The 21,270-nt window shown below is 43.5% G+C and overlaps 1 long non-coding RNA gene across 1 annotated transcript; it reads left to right on the top strand.

The window, feature by feature from the left end:
• The first annotated feature begins 3,282 nt into the window (after nucleotides 1-3,282).
• On the top strand, nucleotides 3,283-4,888 carry LOC149744243 (uncharacterized). Its single transcript, XR_016391314.1, has 3 exons — nucleotides 3,283-4,403; nucleotides 4,487-4,542; nucleotides 4,686-4,888. It is a non-coding gene; the product is annotated as an uncharacterized LOC149744243 (long non-coding RNA).
• The last annotated feature ends 16,382 nt before the right edge of the window (nucleotides 4,889-21,270 follow it).

A 21,270-nucleotide genomic window follows, 5' to 3' on the forward strand; every position in this document is an offset into this window, starting at 1 on the left:
AACACACAAGATGGAACCCCAGGGAGCTGGTTCAGGGTCACAGTGAGTATCCTGAAAAATGTATGGAATGTGCAGGAGGGAAAAGCCCCGGGGGAGTTGTGTTGATCTCATGTAGAGATGCTGGCTTCTTTCACTGGGGACAGTTTGTAATCTGTCCCTTTTACTAGCAGGAGTTAACAGTCTTGTTCATCTAAGGGCAGATTCAGAGAAGCAATGTAAAGGGAACAGGCTGACCGTGAGGAGAACGGAGGTGCCTGTCTCAAAGCAAAAGTGGAAACTACTGCCAAGGATATGGAGCAACTCCACATTGGAGGTCTCAGCTTGGCAAGCTGAGTGTGGGAGATGGAGGGCCGAGCCTCTGGAGACCTTGTCTGAGGGGCAAGCAGTGTCTGCACCGGGTAGGATCTCCTGGAAATTTATAAAAGGAAGATCATCACTGACACCTTGATTATGTGGAAGAGAGTTTGACTGGAGAGAAAGAGTATTTAGGAAATCCATATTACGCACACCCATAAGAAATCATGCCAGTGGTCCCTTCTTTACAAGCCCTTTCAAGCTCAGAAGGCCAGAAAAGAACAGGAAAAGGTTCGTCCTCCCGCCTAAATTCCCTGTTGTCTGTCCTCTCTCCCATCGCTTCTTTTCATCCTTAGATTCCTCATGGGATAAACTATGACAGGACATGGCTAATGAGCTCAATCCAGAGACATTGCAGTGTCCCCTTCACTCCAGTGGGCGTAAGAGAGGATGCCGAAGCCAGACGCGTGGGCACAGGGAAGGGGGAGAGAGAGACCTGGTTCAGCAGGGTCTGCTGGCTTCTGAAACTATTGCTGTTGCATTCAATCCCTGTAGTTCCACTTTGTGAAAAATGGGGCTCGATTCTTTGTCCAGGAAGCTAGCACTGCCTCTGCATTGATGGATGTCAGCTACAAGATTCGTGACGAGGAGAGCCAAGAGGTGTGTGTCGAGGGCATTACATGTACCTCGTCCTGAGGAAGGAGTACAGGCCAGGGGCTGGTTTTCTTCTTTGGAACTAGAGTTCCTGGTGCTTACCCCACCTCTTCTTGCTGTAGATACCTGTCTTTGTCAGCCCCTCCGCTGTTCCCTACTCTGTGCGGGATAAGTTGAAGCCAGAAGAAATGGAGCAGCTTAAGGTAATGCAGATTCAAGGCATGTTGTGTGCCAATGCTCAGACCCACCTCTCCTTCCTCCAGACCCCCGTCCCCCTCGCCCCCGATTTCCCTGCCACCACCACAGCCTCAGAGCGGCTCTCTCCATCTCTCTCTCCGCAGCAGACCTTGAGCAAACGATTTGATGTCTCCCAGCAAGCTCTTGACCTCCGGAGGCTCCGCCTTGACCCAGGTACGGCTGACAGCAGTAATTGTAGGGCCGGCGAGGGCAGAGGGGTCTTCCTGGAGGGAGACTTAGGGATGGTAACGTGGGGAGGGGCTGGTGCTGGCCCCACACCCCACTCAGCCATCCTATTCCCTCCCCTCTCCTTCCTGAAGACTTGGTGGGCTATGATATTGATATATTTCTGAATCGAAGAAGCTGCATGGCTGCCACCCTGCAGGTCATCGAAAAGTATTTCCCTGAGGTGAGGCTGTAGGCCCAGTGCTGGTATTAGGGTAGGGGGTGGAAGAGATGGGGTGGACGGCAGATTTGTCTCCAAGGTCCTAGATAGTAACCTTCACTCTACCTCTTCTTGCCCCAAAACTGTTGTCCTTGAACTTGAGCAGCAACAAACTGTACCAGCTGGATGGCCTGTCTGACATTATACAGATGGCCCCCACGGTCAAGATCCTGAACCTCTCCAAAAATGAGGTGAGAAGAGGGAGCCAGGTCAAAGTTGGGTTGAGAGTGGGGAGGGGGGCATGTTAGTGGCCATCAGAGTGATGACAGGAGGCAGGTGAAGGTACCTGTGTGGGAGGGAGGGGTCTGGGGGTGCAGGGATCCAGATGTCCCTCTTTCCCTGGGATTCCTTTTCCCACTTCCGCCCCATATTTCTCAGCTGACGTCTGTGTGGGAGTTGAGCAAGATGCAAGGGCTGAAGCTTGAAGAGCTGTGGCTGCAAGGGAACCCATTGTGTGACACCTTCCCAGACCAGTCCACCTATGTAAGGTCAGTGTGAACATCCTGTCACCCTTCTTGGTGACCTTCACCCATGGGAGCCTAGACTATCTGTGACAGTGCCCCTTTGCCAAAGGTGGCAGCCCTGGTCTTCTGGGAGGATCACAGGCCCCATCTTCTGCTCTCTCTGTGCCTCTCACCGGTGAGGAGTTTCCTTCCCCTGACCTGCTCACCTCTGCAGGCGCTCTGGGGTCTGTTTCCAGCTCTCTGCGCCCAGCTATATTCCAGCAAGGCCTCCCAAGAGTGTGCCCCAGGAAGCAGGGCTTCTCCTCCTCACCAGGACCGGGAGCGACCAGCCTTGATCCAGATACTGGTGCCCTGGTCTGAGAAGGGTCCTCCTGTCCAGGGCTTCTTGCTGAGAGAAGCCTTCCTTCTTCGTGCTGAGATGGGGTTTGCCTCCCCCGTTCTGAGAGGGGCCCTCTTCCCCTTCCTCCAAATGGATCCCCCCTCCTCTCCCAGGTTGACATGGGGGCTTTCCTGCACCATGCTGAGGGCTGAGGCCATGGGTGGCTGCTGTCATGACATCCATTCTGCTGGCCCAGTGCCAGGAGCTGGACCCTCCTTGGGAAAAAGCAGGGATCCCTGAGTCAAGGGGCCAGACGTGATCACGCCAGTGATCAGAGGGCTTCCTGAGGCAGGGGTGGAAGGCAGAGGGCAGAGGTGGTAGAGGAGACAGAAGGACAGGCCTCTCAGGGGCACTTGCCATCCCTCCCTGCACACGTCACATCATCCCGACTGGTCCTTCACAGGAGCCCTGGGCAGCCTGAGACAGGTATGATTCCTCAGATAAAGAACCAACTCAGAGAGGTGCAGGGGTCATCGGGAGAGAAGACGGTGATCTTCAGAGGGAGCCACGGATCCTCAGCCCCATACTGAGCTGGGACCTGACCCTTTCCTCCTTCTGGGGAAGATGTGACCCCATGGCTGCTCGGTTTCCCATGCCCAAGTCGGGCTGAGCTCACACAGGTGACAAAGTTTCAGCCAGCATCCAGTGGGCCCCCAGCCCAACATGTGCATATTTTCCATTCCTACCTGGTGTGTCTGGGCGATTCTGGGGCAGGTGAAGAGCCGCAACAAGTGTGCCGTTTCCCCTTTCTTCTCTCTTCTTCCCTGACCCCGACCACGGGAGAGCTTCTTTCCCTTCCCTTTGTTGTCTCTCTCTCCCCTGTCTCTGTGCCCCTATGTCTCTCTCATCTCTCCCTTCCTACCTTCACTCCCTTTCTGTCTTCATCCCCTCCATCTCCCTCCTTGAGCCCCACCTCACTCACCTCGCTGGCCCAGCATCCTGGGCCATCCCTGGGGGGTGTCGGGGTCTGGCCAGAGTGCTGGACCCCCAGTGAGGTAACAGAGCCCCGGGCTCCCACTCCATCCCCTCTTCTCCCCACAGCCTTCAGTGGGGCCCTGGAGGAAGGAAGGGAGGAGAAGGAAGCCCTGCAGCATGGGTTTGAAATGCTGGTCCCTGTGGCACTGGAGAAGGGAGTCCGAGTAGTCTGGGTGGGAGCTACCTAGGCGAAGGAGAGGAAGGGAGGGAGGGAAGGAATATTAAAGTGAAGGTACTGAGAGAGATGAGGAGACAGTGCCTTTCAGACAGTAAGATGACAGATGCTCAGTGCTCAACAGGCAAGTGGACTGAAAACCCCTAAAATCAGGAGCAGAGGTGGGCAAAGGGTGCTGCTGGATTGGCCAGAACACACTGATCTCTGTTTATGGTATTACTGTTTTAACTCAAAGGAAGCATTGCAACCTTGAACTATCAACCACCTGTTCTCTATTTTTGGTTTTGGACAGGGCCATCAGAGAATGTTTCCCGAAGTAGTTACGCCTGGTAAGCGCCTACGAAAATCATTGTCTCTTTCGAATGTCGGTGGCCTCTGCACCTGCCCTCAAGCCCTTTGGGTCTTGCCTAGATCACATATTAGCATCAGAACCTTAACCATTTTGGGGGACATGGACTCCTGAAAATGACATGGATATACTTGCTGGAAAAATACCCATAAATACACACACGCACACACACAAGTTGAATATAACACTAGAGACTTCCAGGACCTCATGATGAAGACATCCACTGTAAGCTTTCCCATGGAATTTCCAGGGCCCTTTCACACCTGACCTCTGACCCTCACCCTCCTGGGCCCATCCTTTTCCCGGATCATCCAGCGCCACTCCCCTGGTCTCCACTCCTGACTTCCTCTTCCCTTCTCCAAGATGGCCAGGAGTTACCGGCACCAGTGACCGTTGACGTTGACACTCCCTACATAGTAAAGCTCTGCAAGGTGAGGAAAAGGATGAAACAACATTTGGGGTGTTGCAGGGAGGCTTTATCTACTGCATAGTCTCAAGTGCCATTTGATTCCAGGGAAGCTACTTTGTATCTGATGAGCTGAAGAGTCTAGTCCTGCAATTCCTGAAGCAGTAAGTATCTCTGGGAAGCTGAGCAAGGGGGGGCAGGTCTAGGACAGGTGAGGCCACCTAAGCACAGGTCTGCTCAGGGGAGTTTTCAAGTCCATTTGAGATCCAGACCACAGAGATAGACTGTCTTCATTGCTCCTCCTTAGGTACTACTTGATCCATGACTATGGAGACAGACAGGTTCTCGCGGGTGCTTATCACGAGGAGGCCTGCTTCTCCCTGACGATTCCCTTCCACCACAAGGACCCAGCCCCGTGAGTATCACAGCACAGGCTGTGCTCCTGGGCCGTGTGGCTCCCCAGCAGACACAGGCCAGCTCCTGCAAACACCCACCACCCACTGTTGCTCTTTGTCTCCTAGAAGCAGCTTGTGCGAGTATTTCAAGGACAGCAGGAATATGAAGAAGCTCAAGGACCCCTGTGAGTGTGTGATGGGAAGACTGGGTGGGAAAGGGTGGTGAAGGGGTCAATCATAGGGCCCAGGGCGTGGCAGTCCCTGACCTTCGCTCGCTTCCCCTCCCCTCACAGACCTGCGGGTCCAGCTGCTGAAGCACACAAAACGTGTCATTGTGCACACCCTCTGTGTGTTGCCCAAGACTCAGCATGCCTTCAGCTCCTTCGTGGTGGACATGTGGTTCCAGATGGTGAGCGCCTGCTTCCTCCCTCGGGTGGGCCCAGGAAGCCGCAGGTGGGTGGGAGGTGGAGGTGGTGACTCGGTGCCTGAGCTCTTCCCTTTCAAGAAACGATGCTCTGCTTCTCCGTCTGCGGAGTGTTCAAGGCAGGTGAGTGTGTATAGGCCCCCAGCGCAGATGCCCCACTGCTGCCTCCCCCTGGCCAGGCTCACACCCAGAACCACCCAGCATCCCTGACCCCTTCCCTTCCCTTCGCTTTCTTTCCCCTTCCCTTCCCTTCCCTCCCCTTGTATTCCCTTCTGTTCTCTCCCCTCCCCTCCCCTCCGCCCGCCTCCACTTCCCCACTGTGTTCTCCTGCCCTCAGGCTTCCCACAGACAACCCAGGTCTGAGCTGTGTCCATGCCTGTCAGCCCTGCACACCCTGGGCGTTGGTGACACAGGCTGTGGATTTTGGTGGCTCTCATCCCAGATCCTTACTCTGAGAACTTGGGCCGTTACTGAACCTCTCAGTTTCCTCATTTGCAAAATGGGGTAGTAATATCCACCTCTTGGGCGGCTGTGAAAAATGCATCCCGTGAACTTGTGTAGTGGTCGTCAGGGGCCCTGTCACTGGGTGCAGACTGCTCCTATAGTTGCCCTCCCCATTCCCAACACCCTGGCCCCCGTGAACAACTGCCCTCTCAGCATGAGTGTCCAGTCACACCCTGACTGGGGACCGCTCTGTGAGCGTGTACAGCACGGGCAGCTGTAAGGGGTACTGTAATTTGTTTGCTGTTGAAGTGGAGGAAGCTCTCAGAGCTGTGTGCGTGCCTTCACCCGGACCTTCACCACTACCCCTGCCAGCTATTCCAGTTGAGAGCCCTATTGTGGGCGGGAATGTCCATCCCAGCCTGGGCTCAGGGGCGTGGGAATGTGGTGGTGCAGATCTTAGGTTTACTCAGTATTGTGGAAAGCCAGCAGGGAGATCCCAAGAGCAGTCTAGCCTAGTGGTTAAGAAGAGCATGGGCTCTGGAATCGGCCTATGCATTATCTCCTTGACCTAACACTCACTCGCTCTGTGACCTTGGTCAAGTCGCATGACCTCTCTGTGACTCAGTGTCTCCTTCCAAGAATGGGGATCAGACTGTTCACCCCTTGGGGTGTGGTAAAGTGTAAATGCAAAATTGCCCGTGGTTTGGGGATAAACCTATAAATCGAGTGAAGGTGAAAGACAGTCTCTCCAAAGGTGGGCTCTGTGGGGAGGGGCAGAGGTACCAGTCAAGGAACCTGGGAGACAGACACAGGAGGGACGTGGAAGGAATCTGTTTGCTGAGTGCCAGTGGGAGCAAGATTGTTGTTAGGGGTGTGGTGGTGTTCACCTGTCCAGTGATCTGAGTGACCATTTTTCCTCCAGTCTTTTCATCATGAATGACGAGCTGTTTGTATGGATGTCAGCCCTAAAAAGACCAAGAGCACATTCTCCATCCCAGTACCCACACCCTCCACCAGCTCCATGCCCAGTTTCTACTGGGAGCAGCAGCAAATGGTACAAGCTTTCTCCACTCAGTCTGGGATGAACCTCCAGTGGTCTCAGAAGTGAGTATTTTGTGTGCATGAGGATAAGAGAGAGCTGGGAGAATGAGGGAATTAAAAAGGGAACACACAGACAATTTGGAAAAATAAGTATTTGGGTATTTTGCTTCCAGAAAAAAAGGAAGCTCATGAAAAACGTATCCTAATTTTATGATGATATATGTGAAGCATTTTAAAAATAATATTATGCTCAGATGACATGATCTTTTATATGGAAAATCCTAAGAAATTTGCTAAGGTACTGTAAGAATACATAAACAAGTTCAGCAGAATCTCAGGGTATAAGATCAATACACAAAAATCATTTGTATTTCTATGCACTTACAATGAAAAATCCTAAATTGAAATTAAGAAAACTATTTGGTTTATCGTAGAACCAAAAAGAATAAATACTTAGAAAGAAATGTAACTAAAGAAGTGAGAAACTTATACTTTAAAATCTTCAAAACATTGTTGGAATAACTTAAACAAAACCTCAAAAAACTGGAAGGACATTCTGTGTTTGTAGACTGGAAGACTTAATATTGTTAAGATGGTAATACTATTCAAAGTGTTCTACAGAGTCTACACCATATCTATCAAAGTCACTGTTGGCTCCTTTCCAGAAATTGATAAGGTGATTCTACAGTTCACATGGAAATGCAATAGACTCAGAATAGTCAAAGCAATATTGAAAGGGAATAAAGTTGAGGACTCACAAGTCCTGGTCTTCACAATTTCAAAACTTACTACAAAGGTACTATAATCAAGACTGCATGACACTGACATTTGATAGGTGAATGCAATAGAACTGAGAGTCGAGAATGAAACCCTGACACTTGTAGCCAATTAATTTTCAATAGGTGCCAAAATAATTAATGGAGAAAAAAATAGTCTTTTAAACAGGTGGTTCTGGGACACATGGGTATTAACATGCAAAAAAAAAGAATTTTGACCCCTATCACACACCGTATACAAATATTGACTCAAAATGGATCAAAGGCCTAATGTAGAGTCTACAACTGTAAAAACTCTTACTGACTTTTTTCACTTAGTATGATAACCTCTAGGTCCATCCATGTTGCTGCAGCTGGCATTATTTCATTCTTTTCAATGGCTGAGTAATATTCCATTGTGTATATGTACCACACCTTCTTTATCCATTCCTCTGTTGATGGACATTTAGGCTGCTTCCATGTCTTGGCTATTGTGAATAGTGCTAAAATGAACATTGGGCTGCATATATATTTTCGAATTATGGTTTTCTCTGGATATATGCTCAGGAGTGGGATTGCTGGATCATACAGTAGCTCCAGTTTTAGTTTTTTTAAGGAACCTCCATACTGTTCTCCATAGTGGTTGTATCAATTTACATTCCCACCAACAGTGTAGGAGGGTTCCCTTTTCTCCACATCCTCTCCAGCATTTATTGTTTGTAGATTTTTTGATGATGGCCATTCTGACCCGTGTGTGGTGACACCTCATTGTAGTTTTGATTTGCATTTCTCTAATAATTAGTTATGTTGAGCATCTTTTCATGTGCTTTATGGCCATCTGTATGTCTTCTTTGGAGAAATGTCTATTTAGATCTTCTGCCCATTTTTGATTGGGTAAGTGAAGTAAGACAGAGAAAGACAAATACCATATATCACTTATATGTGGAATATAATAAAAAACAATACCAATGAACTTATTTACAAATCAGAAACAGACTCACAGTTCTCGAAATGAAACCTTATGGTTACCAAAGGGGAAATGTGGGGGGGGAAGTGATAAATTAGGAGATTGGGATTAACATATACACACTACTGTATATAAAATAAATAACTAATAAGGACCTACTGTATAGCACAAGGAACTTTACTCAATATTCTGTGATAACCTATATGGGAAAAGAATCTGAAAAAGAATGGAGTTATATATAACTGATTCACTTTGTTGTATACCTGAAACTAACACAACATTGTAAGTAAATTAACTCCAATAAAATATAAAAAAACACTTAGATGAAAACAGAGGTGTATATCTTCATGACCTTGAATTAGGCAACGGTTTCTTGTATATGACACCAAAAGCACAAGCAACCAAAAAACAAGTAAATTGCTCTTCATCAAAAGTAAAAACTTCTGGGCTTCCCTGGTGGCGCAGCGGTTAAGAGTCCGCCTGCCGATGCAGGGGACACAGGTTCGTGCCCCGGTCCGGGAAGATCCCACATGCCGCAGAGCGGCTGGGCCCATGAGCCATGGCTGCTGGGCCTGTGCGTCCGGAGCCTGTGCTCCACAACGGGAGAGGCCACAACAGTGAGAGGCCTGCGTACAGCAAAAAAAAAAAGTAAAAACTTCTGTACATCAAAGGACACTATCAAGAAAGTGAAAATACAACCCACAAAATGGGAGAAAATATTTGCAAATCTCGTATCTGATAAGATCTACTATCTAGAATATTGAAGGATTTCACAACTCAACAATCAAAAGATAAATATCCCATTTAAAAATGGGGAAAGGATTTGAATAGATATTTCTCTAAAGATTGTATACAAGTGACCAACAAGCACATGAAAACGTGCTCAACATCATTAATCATTAGGAAAATACAAATCAAAACAACCACTTCACATACGCTAAGATGGCTTTAATCAATGAAACAAAAGATAAGCATAGGTGAGGATGTGGAGAAATTAGAACTCTCATATATTACAGGTATCAAGGTTCAGTGGAGCACTCACTTTGGGAAAAAATTTTGGCAGTTCCTCAAAATGTTAAACACAGATTTACCAAATGACCCAGTAATCCTACTCCCAAGTATCTACCAGGAGAAATGAGAACATACGTTCACTCTAAAACTTGTTCAGGAACGTTCATAGCAGCATTATTGATAATAGCCGAAAAGTGGAAACAACCCAAATGTCCTTTAGCTGATGCATGGATGAATAAATCTGGTACATCCATATAGTAGAATATTATTCACTCATAAAAATGTACAGTTCTGATATATGTCATAACATGATCAACCTTGAAAACATAATGCTAAATGAAAAGCCAGTCACAAAAGTTGAATATAGTGTGAAATGTTCAGAATCGGCAAATCCACAGGGACCAAAAGCAGATTAGTGGTTGCCAGGTTCTGGGGGAAGGGGAGGAATAGGGAGTGATCACTAATGGTTAAGGAGTTTCTTTTCAAGGTGATAAAACTGTTTTGGAATTAGATAGTTGTACAATCTTGTGGATATCCTAAAAAGCACTGACTTGTATTCTTTAAAATAGTGTGTACATTATATCTCAAAAAACGATGGCTGGAAATTTGTACTTAAAAATGTTTCACTTAATGGCTATCATCAAAAAATCTACAGACAATAAATGCTGGAGAGGGTGTGGAGAAAAGGGAACCCTCTTGCATTCTTGGTGGGAATGTAAGTTGATACAGTCACTATGGAGAACAGTATGGAGGTTCCTTAAAAAACTACAAATAGAACTACCATATGACCCAGCAATCCCAGTACTGGGCATATACCCTGAGAAAACCATAATTCAAAAAGAGTCATGTACCACAATGTTCATTGCAGCTCTATTTACAATAGCCCGGAGATGGAAACAACCTAAGTGCCCATCATCGGATGAATGGATAAAGAAGATGTGGCACTTATATACAATGGAATATTACTCAGCCATAAAAAGAAACAAAATTGAGTTATTCGTAGTGAGGTGGATGGACCTAGAGTCTGCCATACAGAGTGAAGTAAGTCAGAAAGAGAAAAATAAATACCGTATGCTAACACATATATATGGAATCTAAAAAAAAAATAGGTCATGAAGAACCTAGGGGCAAGACGGAAATAAAGATGAAGACCTACTAGAGAATGGACTTGAGGACACGGGGAGGGGGAAGGGTAAGCTGGGACAAAGTGAGAGAGTGGCATGGACATATATACACTACCAAATGTAAAATCGATAGCTAGTGGGAAGCAGCCGCATAGCACAGGGAGATCAGCTCGGTGCTTTGTGACCACCCAGAGGGGTGGGATAGAGAGGGTGGGAGGGAGGGAGACGCAAGAGGGAAGAGATATGGGGATATATGTATAGGTATAACTGATTCACTTTGGTAGAAAGCAGAAACTAACACACCATTGTAAACAATTATATTCCAATAAAGATGTTAAAAAAAAAGACTAGTATGGAATCTAAAAGAAAAAAAAAGATTCTGACGAACCTAAGGGTAGGACAGGAATAAAGATGCAGACATAGAATGGACTTGAGGACACGGGGAGGGGGAAGGGAAAACAAAACAAAAACAAAAGCAAAAAAATTTTTCACTTGTTATTTTCTTGAACATCTTCCTTGATCAGTGTATATTAAGTTCCCTTGTTCTTTTGCACAGCTCTACTTTTGTGTTTTGAATTCTAGTGGGCATGAATGCTAGTGATAGATGGTTTGCTTTTCACTGGGTCTTTCTTCGTCATTACACATAGTGTTCATACTGGTACATGTGTCTCAGCAAGAAAGTGGCATAGATTTAGCGGTGTCGTTGCATGGTCAGCGTGACTCTACTGTGGTACTACTGGAGATCACCTGTTTTTCTCCCACTGCAGGCACCTTCAGGACAACGAATGGAACTACACCAGAGCTGGTCAGGTCTTCAGTATGCTCAAGGTGAGGTCTGGGAATCAAGTGGGTTAAAGATGAATGTTTCTGGGCCTTCAGGGAGGCCAAGAAGGTGGAGGCCGGTGGCCTAAGAATGGAACCTGGGGAGCTGACTCTTCTGACATCGCGACTCCTTCTCTCCAGACCAAGTGCAAGATCCCAGAAGAGGCCTTCAAAGAAATCCCCTAAAAGGAGTGCTTGGATGCCGTCTTTGTCTTCATCCATATCATCATTGTTTCTCTTTTCTCCAGCCTCAGGCCATGCCCATGAACAGGGTTGGAGGCCTGGCCGACAAAGAAGCCAGTTACCTTGTAGGCCAGGTAACATAGCCAACTGAAGGGTCAGTTGTTTCTGTATTTTCCACACTCACAATTGCTGTTTGTTTTCATAATAAAGAGTGATGTTGCATGTTGTATGTTGTGTGTTCTGCATTGCTGTTCCCTGCCCCAATCATGAGCCAGTGAGTCCAGGCCTGAAAGGCCTTGGTTGCCTTCCTGCCCGACCCCCATTGACCCTGGCAATCCCTAGCAGATATATCAGGCTTGACTCCATAGGTAGTTTGTCAATAAATTCTGATGAGAGGGGACGTGATATGCTTCCAGGGATTGGTTTTTGGAGGCAGTGTGACTCAGTCAAACGCTCTACCTAGACACTCTCAGAAACAGGCATATGACCCGGAACAACAGAGGCTTTGCAAGGGATGCCGACTGGCTAGTGGAGGGCTTTGTAAGGAAGGAGGAAGATGAGGATGAACATGTTTTACTTCTTGTCCATAATCATTTCCAAAGACCATACCGTGAACAATTTCAAGATTTGCATACAGGTGAATGAGAAACAGGCCTTTTCACACCTCTCACCATGCTTCCATAAGGATTCTCATCCATCCACTGTACTGCCCCCTCTCCCTTTCTGAAGGTGCACTGTGGGAGGGATCTCACTTCAGTACCTTAGAGTAGGGGAGAGTCAGCCTGTCTGCCCATGCATTTCTCATGTGCTTGAGGGGGTTGAGCCATTTAATTTCACTTCCAAACAAACAACAATAACATGGAATCTCACATTATGGTCAGGTCTGTGTGACCTTTCTCATCAATGCAATTAGCAGTAGAGAATTGCAGGCAAGAGTTGAAAGGGACACTTGCGCAACTTATTTTCTGTACTTCTGTAATTTTTGCACTTTAGACAACAAGCAGGCATAATTTTTGAAATTAAAATAATAGTACCAAATTTCAAGTTACAATCGTATAATTGAAGACACAGGTGAGGTACCACCAGTTTACAAATTATGCCTCCATTTTTGGGTCTTGCATAAGTTATTTCCTACCACTTGCCACTTTTCAGTTCTTTATGTCATTTACATAAAGGATCCATATATTGGCTTGTGAATGTCTTTAAAAATATGAACTAAGGAGATGATTGCCATTACATAAGGAATAATTCCATGTTATTCCATGTAGTGCCTCAATGATCAGAGACAATCTTGGCATTCTCACCTAAAGAACTGAACAGAGATCACAGTGTATACTTCTCAGCTGCACTGTGAAGAACAGGTAGACTCAGATGTAAACCAACAATTGCATTGTCTGGCTCAATTCAGGCTCTCCAAGCTGTTTGAGTTCCCTCGTGGGCAGGGAAAATGGAACTCATCACATGGCCCCTCTACTTCCTCTCTCTACATCATCAGGCTTCCACATCCTTCACCTCCTTCCCTAGCCAGCTCAGATGCTGCCTTTGTCTTCCATTCACTTGTTCTCCTGCCAATTCCTTGCTTTCAATTCCCTTGCTCTCATGATCTAGGCAAATGGTAACCCTGCAGCCTGACTCTCTCTCTGTCTCTGTCTCTCTTTTTAATCTCCAACTAACTTGTTTGCCTTCCCTCAGAATTGCTCTGGCTCCTGTGTGGTACTTTCCACTCCCAACACTTTGTCCCAGAACTTTTGTCTGAACTGATGCCCTTACCCCTGGGATCCCTGCTTGTACCCCCCACCCCCAGCCATACTACTGCTTATATTCCAAAATATGTATTCCATTTATCCTATTTACCTGATCATAAAGTTTCAATGGTATCATTCCCTGAATGATCACAGGATTTCCCTCCAGGCACTACTCCTTATGATCCTACCACCCTGTAACCCCTGTGCTGGAGAAAGCCAGTGTTTGGATGTGAACACTTCATTCCCTCAGTGGCCATATCGAAGGGAAGAAACCTCAGACCCATATCATGCAAGATTAGACATTGTACCTCACCCACACCAAAATAATATAAAGAAGGAAGAATTGGTGTTCAGCTGTTCTTAGCACCCTAACATGCATCAAAGAAAGGTGGTGAAGTACTGGTAGGAAGGCGCACTTTCTAGGGGTTGAGGATGGTGAGTGTCTGGCAGGGCCTGAAATTCTGCAGCTGTAACAGGATCCCAGGTGTGATGGTTAATTTTATGTGTCAAATTGTCTAGACTGTGGTACCCAGATATTTGGTCAAACACTATTATGGATATTTCTGTGAAGGCATTTTGGGGATGGGATTAATATTTAAATCAGTAGACTCTGAGTAAAGTAAATGACTCTCTATAATATAGGTGGGTCTCATCCAATTGGTTGAAGGCTTGAATAGAAAAATGACTGACCTCCCCAGAGAGAGAGGGAATTTTGCCAGCAGACTGCCTTTAGACTCTTAACTGCAGCTCTTCCCTAGGTCTCCAGCCTGCCAGCCTACCCTGCAGATTTTGGACTGGCCAGGTTCCACAGTTGCATGAGCCAATTCCTTTTTAAAAAATGAACAACTAGATGCCAACAAATTGAACAACCTACAAGAAATGGGAAAATTCTTAGAAACAACCTACCAAGATTGAATCAAGAAGAAATAGAAAATCTGAACAGACTAATTACTAGTAAGGAGATTGAATTAGTAATAAAAAAATCTCCCAGGGCTTCCCTGGTGGCACAGTGGTTGAGAGTCCACCTGCCGATGCAGGGGACGCAGGTTCGTGCCCCGGTCCGAGAGGATCCCACGTACCGTGGAGCGGCTGGGCCCGTGAGCCATGGCCGCTGAGCCTGCGAGTCCGGAGCCTGTGCTCTGCAACGGGAGAGGCCACAACAGTGAGGCCCGCATACGGCAAAAAAAAAAAAAAAAAAAATCTCCCAATGAAGAAAAGCCCAGGACTAGATGGCTTCACTGGTACATTTCACCAAACATTTAAAGAATTAATGCCAATCCTTCTCAAACTCTTCCAAACAACTGAAGAGGAGGGAACATTCCAAAACCATTTTATGAAGCCAGCATTATTACCCAATACCCAAACCAGAAAAGGACACTACAAGAAAAGAAAACTACAGGCCAATATCTCTGATGAATATAGATGCAAAAACTCTCAACAAAACACTAACAAACTGAATTCAGCAACATATTTAAAGGATCATTCTTGTCTTTTGGACAATAGTCATTCTGACTATTCTGTGACATATCTCATTGTGGTTTGGATTTGCATTTCCCTGATGCCTAGTGATGTTGAGCATCTTTTCACATGCCTGTTGGTGAAGATGTGGAGAAAAGAGAGCCCTCATTCACTGTTAGTGGGGATGCAAATTAGTGCAGCCACTGTGGGAAAAAGTATGGAGGTACCTAAAAATATTAAAAATAGAACTTCCACATGATCCAGCAATTCCACTACTGGGCATTTATCCAAAGAAAATGAAAACACACTAATTCAAAAAGATATATGCACCTCAATGTTCATAGCAGCATTATTTTACAATAGCCAAGATATGGGAGCAACCTAAGTGCCCATTGACAGACAAATGGATAAAAACAATGTGGCGTGTGTGTGTGTGTGTGTGTGTGTGTGTGTGTGTGTGTGTGTATACACTATAGAATATTACTCAGCAATAAAAAAGAATGAAATATTGCCATCTGTGACAACATGGATGAATGTAGAGGGTATTATGCGTAGTGAAATAAGTCAGAAGGAGAAAGACAAATACTGTATGTTTTCACTTATATGTGGAATCTAAAAAATAGAACAAATGAATAAATATAAAACAGAAGCAGACTCACAGGTATGAAGAACAAACAGGTGGTTGCCAGAGGGGAGAGGGGTGGGGGAGGGGCAAAGTGGGTGAAGGGGTTTAAAAGGTAGAAGCTACCAATTATAAAATAAATAAGTTACAGGGATGTAATGTACAGCACAGAGAATATAGTCAATATTTTATAATAATTTTGTATGGTGTGTAATCTATAAAAATATTGAATATGTTTTACACCTGAAAGTAATATAATATTGTAAGTCAACTATACGTCAATAAAACATTCAAATAAAAATAAAGGATCAGGGGCTTCCCTGGTGGCACAGTGGTTAAGAATCTGCCTGCCAATGCAGGGGACATGTTTGAGTCCTGGTCCGGGAAGATCCCACATGCTGCAGAGCAACTAAGCCCATGAGCCACAACTACTGAAGCCCACGTGCCTAGAGCCCGTGCTCCACAACAAGAGAAGCCACAACAATGAGAAGCCCGCACACCACAATGAAGACACAACGCAGCCCAAAATAAATAAATTTATTTAAAATATAAATAAAATTAAAAAATAAAGGATCAGTCACCATGATCAAGTGTGATTTATCCCTGAGATACAAGCATGATTCAATATATACAAATCAATAAATGCGATTCATCACATTAATAGAATGAAAGAAAAAAATCATACGATAATCTCAATGGACACAGAAAAATCATTTGACAAAATTCAACATCCATTCATTATTAAAAATTCTTAACAAATTAGGTATAGAAGGAATTACCTCAACATAATAAAGGCCATATATGACAAGACCACAGGTAACATCATACTCAATGATGAAAGGCTGAGAGCTTTTTCTCAAAAGTCAGGAATAATACAAGGGTGCCCACTCTCACCACTCCTATTCAACATAGTACTGGAAGTCCTAGCCAGATAAATTAGGTGTTAAAAAGAAATAAAATGCATCAGAATTAGAACGGAAAAAGTAAAATTGTCTCTATTTGCAGATGACAGGATTTTATACAGAGAAAATCCTAAAGACTGCCAAAAAAACTGTTAGATCTAATCAATGAATTTAGTAAAGTAGCAGGGTACAAAATTAACATACAAAAATCATTAGCATTTCTAATGCAAATCAAACCAACAATGAGATCACCTCACACCGGTCAGAATGGCCATCATCAAAAAATCCAGAAACAATAAATGCTGGAGAAGTTGTGGATAAAAGGGAACCCTCCTGCACTGTAGGTGGGAAGGTAAAATGATACAGCCACTATGGAGAACAGTATGGAGGTTCCTTAAAAAACGAAATATAGAACCACAATATGACCCAGGAATCCCACTACTGGTCATATACCCTGAGAAAACCATAATGCAAAAAGGGTCATGTACCACAGTGTTCACTGCAGCAGTAATTACAATAGCCAGGGCATGCAAGCCACCTAAATGTCCATCAACAAATGAATGGATAAAGAAGATGTGGCACATATGTACAATGGAATATTACTCAGCCATATAAAGGAGCGAAACTGAGTTATTTGTAGTGAGGTGGATGGACCTAGAGTCTGTCATACAGAGTGAAGTAAGTCAGAAAGAGAAAAACGAATACCGTATGCTAATGCATATATATGGAATCTAAAATAATGGTACTGATGAACTTAGTGGCAGGGCAGGAATAAAGACACAGACATAGAGAACGGACTTGAGGACACAGGGAGGGAAGGGGAAGGTGGGACAAAGTGAGAGAGTAGCATTGACATATATACACTACTAAATATGAAATGGATGGCTAGTGGGAAGCTGCTGCATAGCACAGGGAGATCAACTTGGTGCTTTGTGACTACCTAGAGGGGTGGAATAGGGAGGGTGAGAGGGAGGCTCAAGAGGGAGGGGATATGGGGATATATGTATACATATAGCTGATTCACTTTGTTTTACAGCAGGAACTAACACAACATTGTAAAGCAATTATACTCCAATAAAGATGTGAAAAAAATCTTTAGCATTTCTATACACAACAACAAATTATCTGAAAAAAAAAATAATCCATTTACATTCGCACCAAAAACAATAAAGTGCTTAGGAATAAATTTAATCAAGGAGGTGAAATATATCCCTACACTGAAAACTACAAAACATTGATGAAAGAAATCGAAGAAGACACAAATAATTGGAAAAGTCTCTCATGTTCATGGATTGGAAGAATTAATATTGTTAAAATGTCCACACTACATGAAACTTTCTATAGATTCAATGCACCTATCAAACTTCTAATGGCATTTTTTACAGAAGTACAAAAAATAATCCTAAAACTTATATGGAAACACAAAAGAACCAGAATAACCAAAACAATCCTGAGAAAGAAGAATAAAGCAGGGGTATCACACGTCCTGATTTTAAGCTATATTATAAAGCTATAATAATCAAAACTGTATGGTACTGGCATAAAAACAAACACAAGACTAATGGAACAAAATGGAGAGGCCAGAAATAAAACCAAGCATATATGGTTAACTAATATTTGACAGGGGAACCAGGAATACTCAATGAAAAATAGTCTCTTCAATAAATGGTGCTGGATTGGATATATACATGTAAAAGAATAAAACTAGATCCTTATCTTACGCCACTAACAAAAATTAGCTTGAAATGCATTAAAGGCTTAAATGTAAGACCTAAACTACAAAATTCCTAGAAGAAAACTTAGGAAAAAATCTTCTTGACATGAGTCTTGGGAATGATATTTTGGATATGACAACTAAAGAACAAGCAACAATATAAAAAATAAACAAGTCAGACTACACCAAACTAAAAAGCTTCTTCACAGCAAAAGAAATTATCAACAAAATGAAAAGGCAACCTATGGAATGGGAGGAATTTTTGCAAATCATATATGTAATAAGGGGTTAATATCCAAAATATATAAAGAACTCATACAACTCAACAACAGAAACAATCCAATTAAAAAATGGGCAAAGGACCTGATTAGACATTTTTCCAAAGAGGTCATACAGATGGCCAAGAGGTACGTGAAAATGTATTCAACATCACTAATCGTTGGGGAAATGCAAATCAAAACCTCAATGAGATAGCACCTCATGCCTGTTAGAATGGCTACCATCAGAAAGACGAGATAATAAATGCTGGTGAGGATGTGGAAAAAAGGGAACCCTTGTGCACTGTTAGTGGGGTGTAAATTGACACGGCTACTGTGGAAAATAGTATGGAGGTTCCTCAAGAAATTAAAAATAAAACTACCATGTGACCTAGTAATTCCAATTCTGGGAATATATCCATAGGAACAAAAATCACTATGTCAAAGAGATATCTGCATCTCCATATTCATTGCAGCATTATTTACAATAGCAAGTAGTAGAAACAACTTAAGTGTCCATCAACAGATGAATGAGAAAAGAAAATGTGTATATATTCATATACAGTCGAATACTATTCAGCCTTAAAAAAAAGAAGGAAACTCTGCCATTTGCTATAACATGGATAGACATTGAGGGCATTATACTAAGTGAAATAAGTCAGACAGAGAAAGAAAAATAAGTATGATCTCATTTACATGTGTAATCTAAGAAAACTCATAGAAAAAGAGACCAGATTTGTGGTTACCAGGCATGAGGTTTGAGGGTGGGGAGATTGGATGAAGGTGGTCAAAAGGTACAAACTTCCAGTTATAAGATTAATAAATACTGGGGATATCACGTAAAACATGATGACTATATTTAAAACTGCTGTATAGTATATTGGGAAGTTGCGAAGGGAGTAGATTCTAAAAGTTCTCATCACAAGGAAAACAACCCTTTTTTCTGTTTTTAATATCTGTAGGAGAGGATGGATTCTAAAGAAACTTACTGTGGTGATCATTTCACAATATATGTAAGTGGAATCATTATGCTGTACACCTTAAATTTATACAGTGCTGTATGTCACATGTCTCAATAAAACTGAAAGATAAGGAAATACACACACAGACACACACACACATGCTATTGGCTCTGTTTCTCTGGAGAACCCTGACTAATACAACACACAGTGCTGAAGCTGCTATTCCATGGGTCATACTTTGAGTAGCAAGGAACTAGAGAATATCTGGCATGTGGGCAGACAGCCTCATCTATAATAATGCTAATTTCAGCACTGATTGTGAGAGCAAAACTGTAGGGAAGAACAAAATGTCCATCAACAGTGGTCCAAAAAAATACATTGTGATTCATTCTTACAGTGAAATATTATATAATAGTAAAAATGAATGCCCTGGACATATAGGATTTAGGCCATATATACATCTGAAACCTGTATGTTAAAATCAAGTTATCAAATGGAAGATAAGGACACTTACAGTATGAAATACATATATATATATGTACATACATATATATATGTACATCTGAGGGGGAAGGAAGGATGGTGCAATAAGGAGATGGACTCAAAGCATTTGTCAGGTTTATTGCTTATAACCTGCATAGTACGTTACACGTGTCCTTTTTATAGCTCTTTATACAGTTTTGTAATTTGATATATTTGATAAGTAACAAATCTTTAGGGGCTGAAAGTTTTTTTCATCGTAAATGTAATGGACATTCATTTTACCAAATGATTGAAATACAGTTCACTACAGAGATGAAAACATCAATAATCAGCAAACCCACCATCACTGGAAAAAAGAAACATTTTACTGAGTTCTGTTCCCTTATTTTTAATTTGCTTGCATATATGCAAATATATTGTATATACATTACATTGACATTTCATAGAACTGTGATGCTATATATACAGTTTTTATGTTATTACTGTCTTGTTGATTTTGTAATTACTATTAAATCACTTGGTATGGGGAAACAATTTAACTTTGATTTTTTAAAAAAGACTTTATTATTTTAGAGCAGTTTCAGGTTCATGGCAAAATTGAGGGGAAGGTGCAGAGATTTCCCTGCTCCCACACATGCATAGCCTCCCCTATTATCAACATCCCGCACCAGAGTTGTACATTTGTTACCGTTAATGAAACTACACTGACACATCATAATCACCCAAAGTCCATAGTTTACTTTAGGGTTCACTCTTGGTGTTGTACATTCTATGAGTTTGGAAAAATGTATAATGGCATGCATCCATCATTTTAACTTTGATTTTTATTGAACATTTATAGTTGTACATATCCAATTTCTTGAGCCACGCATCTTAATCCACACCCTTGGAAATGACACACCCATTTCATATTAAATAACGTATATATCTGGTCCTGCTCATGAGCCATGAGCTTTCGAGCCATAAGCTTTCTACAGTTTTTTTATTAAGATTTTATTTATTATTTATTTATTTTATTTTTTATTTTTGGCTGCGTTGGGTTTTAGATGCGGCACGCGGGATCTTCGTTGAGGCATGTGGGATCTTTTCCTTGCGACGCGCGGGCTTCTCTCTGGTTGTGCTGTGCGGGTTTTCTCTTCTCTAGTACGTGGGTTTCACGGGGCATGAGCTCTGTAATTTGCAACACACAGGCGCTCTCATTGAGGTGCATAAGCTCAGTAGTTGTGGCGCGCAGGCTTAGTTGCCCCGGGGAATATGGGATCTTAGTTCCCTGACAAAGGATTGAACCCATGTCCCCTGCATTTTAAGGCAGATTCTTTACCACTGGACCACCAGGGAAGTCCCTTTACAGTTTTTCTCCCAACAGTGATGAAATTAACAGCACCACAGAACAATTACTTTTCCTGGCCATGCAAATCTCCCCCTGCAGGACTCTCCTTTTCGATGGCTGTAGGAGTAATGGTAATTACAATGAATACTGCAAACATGTATTCAGCACTGCAGGTGCTGCTCATTGCTCTGAGTGCTTTCAATGTAGTGCTTCATTTAATCTTCACCATAACCTTAAGGAGCAAATACCACCT

This window comes from Delphinapterus leucas, chromosome X (assembly GCF_059928025.1).
Source record: "Delphinapterus leucas isolate spDelLeu-1000000601 "Yukka" chromosome X, BTC_Dleu_Yukka2, whole genome shotgun sequence".
Taxonomy (NCBI): Eukaryota; Metazoa; Chordata; class Mammalia; order Artiodactyla; family Monodontidae; genus Delphinapterus; species Delphinapterus leucas.